We start from the raw sequence: 18544 nt of genomic DNA, 5'->3' as shown, positions 1-18544 counted from the left end.
AGACTTCCAGACTACTCAAGATAAAATCTATAAAAATGGAATTGCAATTGTGGCATCGAGGAAAACGGCGAGTGAAGATTGTCAAATTGCGTTGTTCAAAAATTTTCGAAGTGCAAGTGCAATAAAATGAAACAAATCAAACAATCTTATTCAATATTATTTTATTTTTGATATAACGGCTTTATCTATCTTACTGCGACATATATATACATACAAATAATTAATGCAAAAAAGTAAAACTAAATTACAACAAATACAATATTACCCCCCACTCTGATTATCCCCCGGACCAAATGTGCCAAAAATACTGGCGGCATTACCTCGCTGAATGGCCAGGGATATCTTTTGGACGTATATATGTATATGTATACAGATTACAAAAAAAATAACTGTTTCTTAATTAGCAAAAGATAAAAAAATATACCAGATAATTCACTGCTACTTTTTTACTGAACCACTCCTTATATATATGAAAGTATGACCCAAATTTTGATGAAAATAGAAATATCCATTAATGTTCCAGTAAACTGTTAGTACCTACAGTCAAATTATTAAAGAATATTATTGAACGTCGCTGGTAGTTAAGTGTTATATTAACGGAAGTCATCTCATATTTTAGTAGGTTAGTATGTAAACTTATTAAAATTTTATTAATTTGATCATAAAAACTTTTAAGGCTGTTTTTCACTAATTCCTATTCTAATTAGAAACCTTGCATTTAAATGGCTATTTATGAACATCATGTTTCCTCATATGCCTTGATTCACATTTAATTGATTTAACTCCTAACACCTAAATGGATTAATAAAATAAGTAGGTAGTAAGTATGTAATTCATTTCAAATTTAATTTTGATTGAATTCGTATCTAATGTTACGTTTATTGAGAACAGTTCATGTTTTTTATTCGCATTAAAAACAGATTGAATAGAAAATGAGTGATTGCTTGCAAATGAGATGAGTATATTTAGAGCACGATAGTTTTTGCATTATCATCTTCCAGAATGGATTTTAACCGCTCCCATAGTAATCAGATGCTTTTAATTCAGTATAAGTAGTTCTGTGTATATAGCTTGACTTAATAAGCAAGCATAAAAAATGTACGAAATAAATAATATATATAAAACACTAAAACGACGTCTTGTTTTAGCCTTCATTAATTATTAAACAAAACATTCGCTTTTGTACCATATGCCAAATCATTAAGGCTAAGATATTAAATAATTCGATTCTAATATAGGGAATTTTATTGTATATTTATATAGATTTAAGGCTCACTTTCACGAAAGTTTTAGTTCTAGTTTTCTACACTTAAGAAAACAATAGTGAAGAGAATATTAAGTATATTATTGTTCCAAGCAGTCTTTTCACTGCTTTATGACCACCAGGCCATATATGGAAGTGTTAGAGAACTTGAAGAGTTGTATAAAACAAATGAAGCGTATACTCACGAGGTGTTCGCCAGAAAGCACCTCCAGCAGCGAGATGAGGTTGAGTCCATCGCGCAGGTCCTCGAAGAGGTCGTTCACGTGCCGGTTCACCTGCGCAAAGCATTGTCGTTAGAATAGTTGCATTACTGGTGGGAAAACTTGCAATGCTGGAGAGCATAAGTAGTAAATATTTGTAAATTCTAAACAGTTTCATAACTGATGGCCTACCACGAACATCAAACATTCTGTGTTCGCGGAAGGGCCTATGTACCGCATCCCGCAGAGGTAGCATTTTCCAGGTCCTATCACTGAAGCTGCTAACCAAAAGGAACAAACAACGGCACTAAAATATACGTAACAGCCCTTTGAACGCACGCCTAACGTATGCGACGCGTCATCTTTTTCGGAATGCACGGAGGTTGATATTGTGCTGCAGCCACACGCGTTAGTTGACGTCTTTGGCGGTCAAAGGGTTGATAAAATAATAATTGTTAATAAAAGTAAATTTCTACAACACTAAACTAAAGTTCTTTATAGATAATGTTATAAAAGGCGGCTGAAAAGTGTCAAAAAGCTGTTATGGTACTTCAGAGACCAAACCTACTCATCAATCTACAAGCAAAATTTGTTTACCAATATAAGTCAAGAATCTAGTGAAACAAAATAAAAAAAGTAAACGAAGCCAGCTGATGAAAACAACAAACTTATAAGAAAATTAGTGTATTTAAACAATAATATATCAGAATTCATTAACATAGGAAGAAAATCACGCAAGCCAAACAATTCAGAACAAAAAATATATAATCATGAAAATGATAAAGTAGTCGATGAATATGACGATGACGATCTGAAAATAAACTATTGTGTTATTGGTATCTGCATGCGAATCTAAACAACAACGAACAACATCAATGTGATGACTCTACATACTCCAAAATTACATGGAATTGATGGAATTACCGTCAAACTTGTATTCCCTTGTAGCCGTTTGGAACCAATGATCATTCTCCCGTAACAAAGACAAATTCTACCACAATCTACAGTACTTATCATAATGGAAAAATCATTCAAAAGCATAGCTGGTTAATATCAAAATTAGGTAAAAAAATAATGAGATTTCAAATACAAGTACAGCAGACTCAGAGATTGAGTACTTCTTAGTTTGACGGTTCATCCTATTTGTAAAGTCAACACTACCTAAACTTACTTGTTGAGGGGGACAACACGGCTGGTTGTTGACGATCTCACATACGTGTAGCCTCGTGTATGTCTGTCCGAGCAGCATGGTGGAAAGATACGATAACACCTGGATAAGATATACTGAAGTAGTAATATAAGGAGCACAAAAAACGATCCCAATTGTTATCCTGTTACATCGTCTGACGAGTTTCATCTAAACCATAAACTTTAATTGTGGCAGAAAATCGTATATGGATCAGTTAAATACTGTGGTAGTTTTACACTTAGCATTACAAAACATGACTGAAGCACTTACAAATCTTCAGCGTACAGTCTGTTTATTTTTTAGTAAATTTGCAAGGGTTTTACGAACACCATAATATTTTTTGCGCGTAAGCATGTAAATCATTAAACTTTCAGCCTTGACGGATGCTCTAAAGTCACAAACCGTGAACTTTAACCGCAAATTTATCCGCCAAATTGACATTCTCTGCCGGTCCATTGTCGTAGTCACCGCTAATGGGTCTTGTAGAAGAAATAGTTAAATGACAAATACTTTTGAACAAAATATAAACTTTTACTACATTGTCATATTTCACAGATATAATTTTTTTTACATATATTAATATAGTTAGTATTGACATTGACTCATGTCGTCAACTAACACAGTTTCTTAATGAAATACCTAAACAGATGAGGCATGCACAACCAAAACAAAAGAAGCCGACAATATACATACAACGAAACAAAACAAACGAACACGGTGAGTTTTTATAAGTCTGTCAATGAACATTGGACATGGATGAGTTCAATGACTTCAAAATGGACATAATATTCACTGATACTTTTCGCAAACTCGTATCATAAAGATGCAAAAAGCAATTGGCTCTTTGCCGGTAAAGTTGTTATAAGAACGAGTAAGTACCGAATGAAATTTGAAAAGTAATTAATTGATATTAAATAATGAAATAAAGAGCAGGTTAAAGAAGCAGTGTATGTTACAGACCTTGAGATGCTTCCAGTGCTGCTCCATCCAAATGATAAGCGATGAAAAGTCAAACAATGTATTATTGAACAAAACGTGCTAGTAAAATGCGTGTCCAGCTAAGATAAACGCTGAAAATCCCCTAAGGCCTGAAGATATTATAAAATAACAAATCAACTCTGAGTACCTTGTTGCATTAAATAAGATTTTATTGCACATACAATCAGGGTATACCCTACCACATAGTAGTTTCCCATAAACTCGATAAGCATTACGGGGCATTAAGTAGAAATACCTCACAGGTTCATAGATTTTGAGACAGACCGATATACCTAAACAATGAGACGACAAGCAGGAGAAAATTTAGCTCTTATTGTGGTTCCGTATATGTATACCTGTAGGCAATTGTGAAGCTTGTATTCAATTGAATACGTAAATTAAATAGAAAACACGATATTAATAGTGAAATATACAGCCAAAAGACAGAAATATTACAAAAAAAAGTTTTTAAGTCCAATTAATTCAGGTAAGGAATATCTGTTTCAAGGCGTTGCCAAGTTCAATTTTCTTCAGCCTTCTTGAGCTTACCGTGGGACTTAGCCAATTTGTGTAAGAATGTCCCTATAATATTTATTTATTTATTTATTCTAAGAATGATACCCAAAAGCTAGATCGATTTTTTGTTTGTCAAAGTTCTAAAAGTTTATATTATTAATCCCATTTTTTTACGAGTCCTAACATAATAACAATTCAATGCACAGTGCTTAGGGCTCAGGTTTCCTAGCTTAAACAATATACATGACCCCTTCGGTATTTAGGACACGGTAGTATGGATCCAAAATCCAAATGCATATCCTTGAAGCTTTGCATATGCATGCACTCCATCTTTGTTGCTTGCATTCCGAGGATGATGTCAGACAACCCTTTAAGTTAGGTTCATTATGCATCATCGGCAAATACGAAAGATGTTATTTTTAGTACTAACGATGCTTCGACTCAACCTTGAGCCGGTTTGGGCGCAAAAAATTATCAGCGACAGGAGTAAAAAACTCGTATGAGAAAGGACCGTATTTAAGTTATGTTTTTAGCAAAATGTAGTTCTGAATTACTTGCTTACATTGAAGTGTATTTCGACTTAAATTTGTTAAGAAATAACTTACAAGATGATTACGCATAGTTAAACATGTTAAAAATTTGCTCGATCAACAAAACTATACTACCTTCCCGGAACGCGCTTCTGAAAATTCTGAATCATGATGCTCTTGTGGTGGTATTATCGTCTTTATTATAATTATGATCTTATTGTCGTATTGATTCTACATTGTTTACGTATTGCTCTACTAGGGCTAGCGAAAACCTCCAAACCTACAACTTTTAAATGTACACTTTTGTTTGTATGGTTTTCTAATTCATCAACTTTCTAAGCTAATTATTAGTTCCTAGCTACATGTAAGGCGGACACTTGCAAAAGTAGCAGTCAGCGTACATAATGCTTCGGTTTGTGATGATTAATTGATTTCTGGGAAATGTGTTTAAGGAGCGAAACTCGCATTTCGTAAACAATGGAGAAAGTAAATAAACGTTCTTGGTTGCAATATTCATCCGTAAACAAGATAAATAATCCTTTGGATTTAAACGACGACAGATTGACGGCTGATTTTTTAGGGTTCCGTACCCAAAGGGTAAACACGGGACCCTATTACTAAGACTCCGCTGTCCGTCTGTCCGTCCGTCTGTCTGTCACCAGGCTGTATCTCATGAACCGTGATAGCTTGAAATTTTCACAGATGATGTATTTCTGTTGCCGCTATAACAACAAATACTAAAAACAGAATAATATAAATATTTAAATGGGGCTCCCATACAATAAACGTGATTTTTGCTGTTTTTTTCCGTAATGGTACGGAACCCTTCGTGCGCGAGTCCGACTCGCACTTGGTCGATTTTTTTTATTCCTCGAAAGCATATAATAATATACCTTTATTGACCGGGATCTTTTGTATTGTTTATGAGCTCCCGATATTTCGACGCAGTATAAGTCTAGTGAAACTAACCGTGAATCATTCAAAACTCTTAGCATATAATATGCTTGAAGACGGCATAAACAACCTGCACTGCACCCTTCTCTTCGAGATGCCAATGTTCATCACAATCACAGCATGATATTCCAATAAGGTTTTAACTGCGCACTGCTTGGCATTATCGAACAGAAGCGGGTTGCCCGTACCCCATGCAGTCGATCAACGCAGAGAGTGTCATCATCTTCCTCGCGTTATCCCGGCATTTTGCCACGGCTCATGGGAGCCTGGGGTCCGCTTGACAACTAAGGAATGGTAACCCTTTCAGTACAGGTAAAACGAAGACGGGTCAGCTAGAGTTAATCCATATTCGTATGGTATTATCAGAAAGACTGACATGACTTTTTTTTTCGCTATCCATACGTTTGCCTTGTGCCTATTTAAATACAAAATTTCTCAGGACTTATAAAGTTATATCTTCATCGACATTTAGTTCACCTACAGGGTGTCATTTTGACGTGGGTGTCTAGCTGTGTGGGTGGCAGTTCGGGATTGACCACTCCGCATAAGGTTTAGTCGTAAATCTGACTTCAACCTACAGCCTTGCGTCATCGGTCATTGTTGATGACGATGGAGTATTCTGGAGAGTGGGCCGGTTGGGAAATCATTCCGTCATTTTTTTGGTTTCATACCATAATAGTGGTAACCAACCGTAAGGTTAGGACCAAAGGCAATAGAAAAGACAGTGTGCCTATTGTACAGTCGCCATCAGATATATCGGAGCGGCCGAGATGCTCACAAATATCTGAACACGCCTCTATTGTCAAGGCGTTAAGTGCGTGTTCAGATATTTTTGAGCACCTTGGCCGCTCCAATATATCTGATGGCGACTGTACCTATTTTGAAAGCGCCCTTAAGATTACTTCACCTGTGAGTCAGCAGCGGGTCAATCGGATAACGACAACATCCAGCGCGCCCGCAGCGTGCGTCACTACATCCTTTGTTATCGCTGTTGCTTAAACTAGCAGTCGACCCACTCGGCTGTGTCAATATTTAACTACGGATTATTAATATTTTATAAAGTGATTGCAAAACGGTAATTTATGTTCTAAACACGATACGTACATGAGCATGAGCAAGCAGCGACAGAATCTAACACCTGCACTTTTAGAGGGTAACTCTTTAGAGTCTGCTTCAGATCTGCAACTCATGGCGCTTAAGTATCAGCAGGATTGATTTACGGATACTGATAATGATAACTTGTCGAATTAGTTCTATCAAAATGTAATTAATGTTCCTTATAATTTTCTTGGATGGAAACTAGTAATCTTTGGGATAGCAGCTGCAGGCGTATTTATCTTTTGTGTATGGTTTATTCACTTTTAGTATTTAGAACCGAAACTCATAGCATAGCATTTTAGGCATAAGATCAGCTGCTTAAACGGTGTGAAAAGGAGTGACGGTAATAATTTTGTGTGGTAATATCACATAACCGCAAATGAGCTCTATTTAAATCTTGTCCTAACATACAACCCTAATAATGAGTTAAGGAACGAAGCAAGTAATCATGTAGTTACTAATCAGCATTCATTCTTATGGGCAACAAATAAGAACAACTAAACGTGTTAGGAAGATTTGCAAAGGCACGAGAATCTAACCGGAACTAAATTATTAGACGGAACGGAGCTAATTAGAGAAAAAATTGCCATTTTTTTATATCTACAGTTTAGGTATGAAGTTAATTTAGTTTATTTCTATCAACGAAACGATAAGCGGATATACTTACTCCCAATAAGAATAAGTGAATTCATTCAGCAGGTCAAGCCAGGTCATTAGCTCTAAACTACATATGGTAACCGCCAAAGTAATTTCATGAACGGCTCATACAAGATTGTAATCATAATATCAATCAACAAAGAACAACGAGCCAAAAGTATTGGTGACTCAGACAGACAGAGGGACGTTGTGTGAAAGTGCAAAGAAGTCCGATAAGCATTAGTATGTACTGTTTGCTGTAACGAGTCGTTGTGAGTAACATTGTATTTGCTTCAATGGGGCAGTCTTTGGTGGAGTTTGATGTTCATTCACAGGAAGCCTTAAAAGTTTTATCGTGCCTTTGTTTAACCTTTCGTGAGGTATATAATAAAACGAAGATAAAGATTGTACATGATTTAAGTACATATTTATGTCTAGTTTGCAGCTTTTAGTCAAGATTTTATGTTCGAATATGTTTTGTTTTCCAAGGTCCAACGAAAGCATAAGTAAACAAAAAAGACTACTTAATATTTTTGCCAGCACTCGTTGCTAGATTTCTAATGCCCATTAAACTCTACTTTATATTCTACGGCCATCATATTATCGAAAATTTGACACATTGACCATAAACTGTAAGTACTGCTTCTGAATACTTAGTAGCATTACCGGGTGCCTAAAGTTTTGTTTAGTTAATATTTTCCTGTAACGCGTTAGGCACATTTGTAACTTCCAAACGATCGTTCAAGGAAATACCTAAAGACAATTCCTGAGCGATTACTGTTACTAAAGCAATGAAGAACAAACGAATAAACAAACTAATCTGCAAACCAATGACCCCTTAGAGGAATATTTGCTTAGTCTGCCTTTGTTTGAGGTATGTTTGATCTCAAGCTACAGGCCGCGGCTGCGGATTCTTATTTCGGGGAAGTAATTTTCGAGTAGTTTCAAGGTATTTGTTACACAGTGAATGGAACAATGTACCTATGTGCTATTAAATCACAATTTTCGTAATAACATTTTAAATACTGCCTAATAAGGCTGTTTTTCTGCCTCTCAAAACAATGCTAGGTAAAGGAAATTATCGGATGTAAATGCAGGCTAACTGTTATATAGACTGGTTAAAATTGAATATAAACAATCAAAACAATGAAAATTTCATTCGGGAAGAAGAATACGTGGAATGATATAGTTAACAAATATGTTGTGTAGAATTTACAAAACAAATTAAGGCGAAAGTCAGTGGCCTGAATCGTATGCAGGTTTATTTACTCTGACTGTACTGACTGGTACTTTGATCCTTGTTATTGGAAGACTGCCTGCAAATTGAACACAAAGGGATGTCACGGCTGGTTGCAAAGTGGTTAGTCATCACTTAGATTGATTAAGCGTATGTCCTCATATTTAAAGAGAAAGGTTAGGTCATCAAGACGTGTGTAGGCATGATCTATAAGTTAAGCCAGGTTTCGTGCTTACTGTAGGAATATACTCGGTATATCAGGCTAAAAACGTTGAATAAACAAACTAAGCTAGGTATAAATATGTGAACAAAGCCTCCATTATCAACTGATCAAGATATTTTTCCGCACTTTGGCCGCTCCGATGTATCTGACTGCCCAAGTACTCAACCAACCAAGATAAGTGGTAGGAATGTAGTGTTAGGTTAGGTTAAACACTAACAGACAGACACTGCCAGACACGGGCTTTCCTGTTGCTAAAGGTATAAGATAATGTCAATAACAATATGGAAGCCCAGTTTAATGGAATTTATTATTAAAGTCAAGGTATCATCATCATCATCATGTCAGCTGATAGACGTCCACTGCTGGACATAGGCCTCCCCCAAGGCTCGCCACTCCGACCGATCCTGTGCCGCTTGCATCCACCGAATTCCCGCGACCTTCACCAGGTCGTCAAGGTCTATTTTAAGTACCATAATTTTCAATTTGCATTTATGCTATGATACATTAAACATTACTATTCCGCGCTGACTCCACAGCGTCACGATTCTACATCAATCGTCATCTGACATGTCATGACACCGGTGTCAATTTGTAATACACGACTTGTTTAATAATTAGTCGTTTTAAGGCTATCTCGTTGCTTTGTTTGTTGGACTATTACTTTTCAATTTAAAATTGAGTTGACGTACAAATTATTTATTGGAATTTACAACTAGCTAAAGTCGAAGCTTACTTTACTAGAGTAAGAAATTATCAAAAATTTAATAGGACTTGAATACCTATTATTTAAAAAATTGTTGACAGATCGGGTCATTGTCATTCTTCTGTTCAACACTGAGTATGATAACAACTTAAGACAGATTTTCCTTAGCCTTGATACGGATTTTTTAACTTTCGAAAAATAACACATAATATTAAAAAACAAATAAAATGAAAGTAGTATGTTTACCTTTTTAAGGTGTTTGTTGACCCATTTTGTGAACGTCTTCTTTTGTATGGCATCTCGCTCGTCTGGAAAGAAAAAACAAAAAGATAAATACAGATATAGATGCTAAAGTATTAATAGATTGCCCATAGTATTAACCTTGGTCGCACCCTGCACCCTAAGGTGTTTTAAGACCGAGCCACCTATACCCGTACCGAAATTACAGCCGGCGAAATATCCAACGAAAATGTTCGCTTTGTCTCAAAAGTGCGCTTGAGTTTAACTTTTGTAAATTGTCAGTATATCTCCTAAGGCAGTCATAACAATTACAAAAACCCTTTTCAAAAAAGGATGTATAGAAGTATGTGTAACATAACCAACATCTGTTAATAACATACCAAAATTTTGATAACATAAAACTTATTCACGTTCTTAAATATTAACGCACTCTTAATGATTACCATAAAACCATGGGCAATAGTAGTAACTAGTAACCAAACAGTTTTGCTATCCTGCAAAGATACCATATACACATAGGCAAGACAAAATCAATAAGCCCACCTAATAAGCCAGAGTTTAGGCGTTATCCAATAACAGCAGGTGAACGAACGGATCGACGGCTAGGCTAAACATAGGCACAGCTATTTCAGGGAACCGCGTATTTCTATATCGGAAGTAGGAACTGTTTGCCAAACATTCACTATGAGAATTCGCAACAACGCATCAGGGCTGGATGTTTTGCAATTTGCAATATTTCTTTGAACATTAATTGGTGGTGGCTATGGTGTCTATTTAAAAAAAATATAACGCCATTATAGTCCTCAACTCAATATCAATAGAGTCTAAGCTAACTCTACGCCGACTTTTATACAATTCGTTATGGGGGTGTCAATCAATATAAACGTCATCTTATACCTTTAAACGAGCTATTTTATTCTCGTATATATAAGTATATATTAATATATTTCGGGGACTCGGAAACGGCTCTATTTCAATTAAATTTGCTACATACCTATATATGGGGGTTTTCGAAAAATCGGTCTTATATCTGGGAAAACGCGCATTTTTAAATTTTTATTTGTTTTCCGAGCAAACCTCGCTCTCCCAGATATGATTTTCATATAAGAGCTTGGTTCGACTCTAAGCATCAACTCTTCTAATCCTTTAAACCTTATTGGCTAAGCATTCACCAAACTGAATTATTATAGTTATCTAGTGTCATTACTTCTATGATTACTATAACAAGAATGCGGGGCCATTCGTCGCACTAACAGTTTCAGACACGTCTTAATCAACATCAAGTAAGCCGTAGTACTAATTAAAATATCTCACACCACGAGTGCTAGATGACCAAGTAAGGTATGGCCAACGCTGCCAGATCTGCCCACGTAATGCCCTATACAGAATTGATGGTTCCGACTAGACCGGTTAGGGCAAGAATTCCCTATTACTTAGTTGTGATGCATTTAACTGTTTATGCAGATCTGTTTTGAAGTATTGGCTTAGGTATCATTTGTTTATTGATTTATATGTGCTGCAGGTAGCGCAAATACTTGGCTTGCTAAGTGAGTGGGGACACCAACATAAGATTTATTTTATGGTATATTCATAATTTGAGCGATAAGTATGCATAATTATCTTTATTTTGACGTCAAAATATACAGACACGTATGTGTAGTAGGTACACGAAAGTCTGACACACTTACGTTCCCAGTTAGGTACCAATATAAGCACTTAAGCATATCAGCAAGTTGATTACCATTCGCAGATGTTCGCTTCTCGCGTTACGTATGGAGTGGAATGCTATCGCATCTCTAGACATGTAAGAATATAGACCGAACCTTGTATGAGTGGAACGAAGTTCATGTTAGTTAGGCATTGGCAATATGAGTTAGCTATTTAGGTGATATTGTACAAACCAACTGTGGATAATGTGGATATATATCGAGCAGCGACGTTGCATTTAATAAATTGTTGCTGAAGAAGGTGCAATTTAGAGGAAATCGCAGTCATTCATTAGCAATCATCTCGAGAAATGCCGACACGACGGAAATTATAACCCACTCGGCGGAAACATATACTGCGTACACTTGAGTGCAGCATACTTCACAGACGGCAAGGAATAAACTCAATACTTCATTTAGAAAAAAAAAAGATGTTGGCGCCAACAGTGGTGTGCACTTGATAGGTAACTCTAGGTTGCCTAAAAAGATGTCACTCTGAAGTTGGCAAAATCTTATGCAGGACCGACCGACCGGTGAAATTGTTCCTGTGATGTCAACAAAATCATTTTTTAATACAGTTGCTCAAAAAGTGCTACTTTACGTAGCTGTTAAGCGTGCGGAAAGTTGGTATTCGCGAACTAGTGCTTTTTACTTTTCCAATATACGTCGTAATCAACATAAAAACCTACTGTTAATGTAAGAATACGAAAAATATACATATTTCATATTTTATTACTTACCGCTTCTTCATTATAACACGTTTATTTTTAAATATTGAAGATTGAAAAACCGTTCTTAATAAGTTGTCTGAATGGAACGGAATAGCTATGCAAGGTAGAGGTAGGAATAGCTGCCGAAACGCCTGTCAAAGAAGAGGCGTTTTTTCTTACTGCAAGCTAAGTTTCCAAAGGCAACATTCGATATTGGTTTTATTCCTTACTTCTTGTTTTTCTTATTTTTTCGCAACTGCATTAAAAAACGTCGTTCGATACACATGCGGAAATGTCATTCTTCACTTGTCCCGAGTCTTGCCACTCGCCTACGGCTCGTGGCAAGATTCTCGGTGCTCGTGAATTAATGACATACTTTCCGCACTAGCATCGAAATGTACTATTACCGTGTTGTCCTGGTAAGGATTAACCTTCCACCATTTAAGAAACTTTCTGCTTCACCCACTTCTTCTTTAATTTCTTTAATGTTTTGTGTATCTTCGTTACATTTGTAATATAGCACTGAAATTGTATCGCGGCAACCTCTGACGATCACTCTCAAAGTCGTTTGAATAAAGTTACTTGACCTAACCTTAACAAATTAGGACAAACTTCACCGCAAACTTCTTAACAATTGAAGCGATGTGCGCTGAAATGTATTCTTAACGAGCGGCTGTTGTTATCGCTGCAATTGAGCATTGTGAGTGCACTGCACTTGTTAACGCCTACTGCAAGTCTTGTTCTGAGAAGGTAACATCTGACATGAAATTCTTATTCAGTTACAGTCATTTGTCTTGTTGTCTTGGTAGCTCCTGGCCCGGCGTCAGAAGCTCTCGAATGGCATACTAGTAGTACTCAAACCACGACGATCAAATTTATTGTGTTTATCAGTAACTTCAGGGTGATTGTACTTTCAAAAGAGTTATGAGTGGGATGTATAGTGGTTGTGATTTTGTGGTACACTATTTTTGCGTTATTCCTTCATATACTTACTAAATGTAAAGGGGCCCACTGATTACCCGTCCGCCGGACGATATCGGCCTGTCAGTTGTTTTTACTGACAGGCTGATATCGTCCAACGAACTGATAATCAGTAGGCTCCTGAACTTTGAATCCATATCTTACCGCATTTCCTGTTTCATTAAAAAAAGTGTCCGATCAGCTATTATTTTTAATGTCTTTGCCGTACCAAGGCGAATTTATTTTTCTTGCTTGACTGTAACAAATTGTTAAGCCACCCGAAGGTGTCTATCTCGACTCAAATAACCGTCATAGACAATAAGTGAAAGCATCGCTGCTATAGGTATCTTCCCAAACTCTTATATCCCTTAATCGGTTGCTGTCAGCTTGTCACCGATTAACGTTATTGTACAATATGGCATATCGATGGAAATGTACGGGTACCGACTAGGACTTCCGAGGTGACTAACATCTGCAGCTCTTCATACTACTTAATTCGAAGTGCAGACTGACCTACTCACATCAAGTGTAATGGCGAGTCAAGATGGAATCATCAGTTAGCGGACCGATGCCGTGATTGACAACTCAATTACACATGTGATGTAGAATCATTAAGATTGACGGGATGCGAAATTATTTCAAGTGTTTGCGGGAGTTGATTTGTCACCGTTTGGAGATGTTATCTGACACAACTGTACAATTAAATTTGACAGTACATTTATCAGGAAGTTAGGTACCAAATGACCATACCGCCTCTGTTTTTTTAGGGTTCCGTACCCAAAGGGTAAAAACGGGACCCAATTACTAAGACTCCGCTGTCCGTCTGTCCGTCTGTCACCAGGCTGTATCTCATGAACCGTGATAGCTAGACAGTTGAAATTTTCACAGATGATGTACGAGTATTTCTGTTGCCGCTATAACTACCTAATATAAATATTTAAATGGGGCTCCCATACAACAAACGTGTTTTTTTTGCTGTTTTTTTTCCGTAATGGTACGGAACCCTTCGTGCGCGAGTCCGACTCGCACTTGGACGGTTTTTAAAATTGAAAACTTCGCTGCGGGCATCACAGCCATTAGCAGTTATACTGTAACAGTCGCCTAGCAGACGGGTTTTAATGGCTAGCAAATTATAAAGGTAACATAAACAGTTCGATTGAGATAACGGAAGAATTCCCGCGCGTGCACTTAATCAGACCTTATTTATTCTGATTACTATCCATCATGATCTGAACCTTAGATCGAAGTGTTAAGAACGTTAATTCAACAGCATCGGCAGTTTATAAAGCTACCTATGATGGTCGATTAATAATCATTGCAGCCTCATTATAACATTGCACACTTACTCTAATCGATTGACTTTCTTCCAAATGATCTGTCGGATAGTTATAATGATTGCTGTAGTTTATTAAACAGTTGAAAAAAAAAATGGTGTCAAAAAATTGGAACTAGTTATACTAATTTATAATATTTATATCTGGCTTTAAAAACTAGGGCTTTTATTATTGGAGTGTTTGTCATACCTACAATTCTTGTAAAAACTGAAAAAACAAATGAAAAGCGTGGTACTTAGGTACAGGAAACAATTGAAACGTTACTAAATCTTATTGGAATCTGATTCGCTGATAAGAACGAAGCTTGAGACAAAACTGTGTGACTGTGTTAACGTATAGTTAGAGCCCCACTGTTACTTTTTACGCATCGCTAAAGTACAGGTGAAGGCCGCTGAAAAACATGATAATTTCTGTGATATAACAACGATAACATGGACAATGCTATAGTTCGACAAACGAAAAGGCAGAAGGTATAACGGGTCGCGTGGTTTGGTTTCATAGTTACGTTTGCATCCTTATTTAATTCTGTAATAAAATTGTTACAAAACAGGTTAGCACATTGAATTGTAAGGCTGATTATTTTTGAGGTGGTATTGGAGCTAATTTAACAAGAATTTGGAATAAGGCCGATCAGCAAGCAAATAACATTGACATTTTCGCCAAGTTACTCGTTGCCCGAAATAATAAAGGTTTTCCTCTTTCCTCGGTACTATTTTACTGCTCTCAGGTGTGTGTACACATGTCGTAACTAAATAATTGACACAAGGCTGCTTGGTTTCATCACGAGTTCGTGATTTAACTAAAACTATAAAATCAAACTTCCCCCACGACCAGTGGCTAGGAGTCCATATGATAAGATTCCTAAATTAGTTTCCTAGATTGGTTTCGATTATTCCACGACTCTGTGCTTTGATTTCCCAAGTGCGCTCTACACTTAATAACAGTGTTGGCCGTAATTGTTAATTTTAATTAACCATTGATCAATTTTATTAACCATTAGTTCCGCCATTAACCAATTGCATTAAAGTTAATTCGGATTAAAGTTAATTCGGATTAAATTTTTGAGACGTTAATGGCCATTGAAGTTAATTCGGATTAACTTTAATTCGGATTAACTTCAATGGCCATTAAAGTTTCAAAAAATTAATTAGAATTACTCTCAATTGCATTAACGTCTAATAAAATTACATTCGTGATATTTTAAAATGAGACAGCAAAATGACCCTGACTGAACCCTGGCAGTAGTAGCAGTACCTACCTACTACCTAGTAGAATTCTGGTTTGGTGCAACACAGACATACGCGGTTTTGGTCATTTAAATCGTCTTGATGAGCACTTCGGAGAGCCGTACCCATGATAGAGCTGATGCTGAACCCTGGCAGTACCTAATGGATCTAAGGTTTGGTGCAACATAGGCACACGCTGTTTTAGTCATCCGACTCGTCTTGATGAGCACTTCGGAGAGCCATACCCATGATAGAGCTGATGCTGAACCCTGGCAGTACCTAATGGATCTAAGGTTTGGTGCAACATAGGCACACGCTGTTTTAGTCATCCGACTCGTCTTGATGAGCACTTAGGAGAGCAGTACCCATGATAGAGCTGATGCTGAACCCTGGCAGTACCTAGTGGATCTAAGGTTTGGTGCAACATAGGCACACGCTGTTTTAGTCACCCCACTCGTCTTGATGAGCACTTAGGAGAGCAGTACCCATAATGGAGCTGATGCTGAACCCTGGCAGTACCTAGCGGAACAAAGGTTTGGTGCAACATAGGCACACGCTGTTTTAGTCATCCGACTCGTCTTGATGAGCACTTAGGAGAGCAGTACCCATGATAGAGCTGATGCTGAACCCTGGCACTACCTAGTGGATTTAAGGTTTGGTGCAACATAGGCACACGCTGTTTTAGTCACCCGACTCGTCTTGATGAGCACTTAGGAGAGCGGTACCCATAATGGAGCTGATGCTGAACCCTGGCAGTACCTAGTGGATCTAAGGTTTGGTGCAACATAGGCACACGCTGTTTTAGTCACCCGACTCGTCTTGATGAGCACTTAGGAGAGCAGTACCCATGATAGAGCTGATGCTGAACCCTGGCAGTACCTAGTGGATCTAAGGTATGGTGCAACATAGGCACACGCTGTTTTAGTCACCCGACTCGTCTTGATGAGCACTTAGGAGAGCGGTACCCATGATAGAGCTGATGCTGAACCCTGGCAGTACCTAGTGGATCTAAGGTTTGGTGCAACATAGGCACACGCTGTTTTAGTCACCCGACTCGTCTTGATGAGCACTTAGGAGAGCAGTACCCATGATAGAGCTGATGCTGAACCCTGGCACTACCTAGTGGATCTAAGGTTTGGTGCAACATAGCCACACGCTGTTTTAGTCACCCGACTCGTCTTGATGAGCACTTAGGAGAGCGGTACCCATGATAGAGCTGATGCTGAACCCTGGCAGTACCTAGTGGATCTAAGGTTTGGTGCAACATAGGCACACGCTGTTTTAGTCACCCGACTCGACTTGATGAGCACTTAGGAGAGCGGTACCCATGATAGAGCTGATGCTGGACCCTGGCAGTACCTAGTGGATCTAAGGTTTGGTGCAACATAGGCACACGCAGTTTTAGTCACCCGACTCGTCTTGATGAGCACTTAGGAGAGCGGTACCCATGATAGAGCTGATGCTGAACCCTGGCAGTACCTAGTGGATCTAAGGTTTGGTGCAACATAGGCACACGCTGTTTTAGTCACCCGACTCGTCTTGATGAGCACTTAGGAGAGCAGTACCCATAATGGAGCTGATGCTGAACCCTGGCAGTACCTAGCGGAACTAAGGATTGGTGCAACATAGGCACACGCTGTTTTAGTCATCCGACTCGTCTTGATGAGCACTTAGGAGAGCAGTACCCATGATAGAGCTGATGCTGAACCCTGGCACTACCTAGTGGATCTAAGGTTTGGTGCAACATAGGCACACGCTGTTTTAGTCACCCGACTCGTCTTGATGAGCACTTAGGAGAGCAGTACCCATAATGGAGCTGATGCTGAACCCTGGCAGTACCTAGCGGAACTAAGGTTTGGTGCAACATAGGCACACGCTGTTTTAGTCATCCGACTCGTCTTGATGAGCACTTAGGAGAGCGGTACCCATGATAGAGCTGATGTTGAACCCTGGCAATACCCAGTGGATCTAAGGTTTGGTGCAATATAGGCGCGCGCTGTTTTGGGCATCCGACACGTCTTGATGAGCACTTAGGAGAGCAGTACCCATGATAGAGCTGATGCTGAACCCTGGCAGTACCTAGTGGGTCTAAGGTTTGGTGCAACATAGGCACCCGCTGTTTTAGTCACCAGACTCGTCTTGATGAGCACTTAGGAGAGCGGTACCCACGATAGAGCTGATGCTGAACCCTGGCAGTACCTAGTGGATCTAAGGTTTGGTGCAACATAGGCACGCGCTGTTTTGGTCATCTGACTCGTCTTGATGAGCACTTAGGAGAGCAGTACCCATGATAGAGCTGATGCTGAACCCTGGCAGTACATAGTGGAACTAAGGTTTAGTACAACATAGGCACACGCTGTTATGGTCATCTCACTCGTTCTAATGAGCACTTGGGAGCGCAATATTTGAATATTATCTTGAGATACATAACTCATAAGATAGATAACATATACTTATGGCAGTAAGCAGTAGGTCTAGGTACTTACTAGGACTCAGGTATGGTCCAATCTATTCACGCGCTGTTTTGGTTCATCCTTTTTAATTAAGTTGATGGGAATAGTAACAAAAGTGCTGCCGAATCAATGTTTTGTAAATTTTTGTATTATTCAACACTTTCAGCGCCAAGCGCCCCATTTCAATAACAAAATGAACCCGACCATCGGGTTCTTGGCACTGAAAGTGTTAACTGATCATGATTACCAATGTCATGGTCATGCAATATTATGTAAGATATGAAAGAATATGTTTGTATTTATGAACTGAATCGGAATCCTTACAGGGATAAATTAAAATAACATATTTATTTATCATTATTTATTTATTTAAGAAAATATATTACA

General features: G+C 38.1%; 1 protein-coding gene across 1 annotated transcript in view; it reads right to left on the bottom strand.

Annotated features, from left to right (window-relative positions):
- Window positions 1-12317: 12317 nt before the first annotated feature.
- Window positions 12318-18544, bottom strand: part of LOC134751061 (serine/threonine-protein phosphatase 2A regulatory subunit B'' subunit gamma-like) — a 198314-nt gene continuing 192087 nt past the window's right edge. The window contains exon 9 of the transcript XR_010128595.1: window positions 12318-12363. The gene's annotated coding sequence lies outside the window, so the exon portion shown is untranslated. The remainder of the gene's footprint in view (window positions 12364-18544) is intronic.

This window comes from Cydia strobilella, chromosome 21 (assembly GCF_947568885.1).
Source record: "Cydia strobilella chromosome 21, ilCydStro3.1, whole genome shotgun sequence".
Taxonomy (NCBI): domain Eukaryota; kingdom Metazoa; phylum Arthropoda; class Insecta; order Lepidoptera; family Tortricidae; genus Cydia; species Cydia strobilella.
This window is presented reverse-complemented; position numbering and strand designations above follow the sequence as displayed.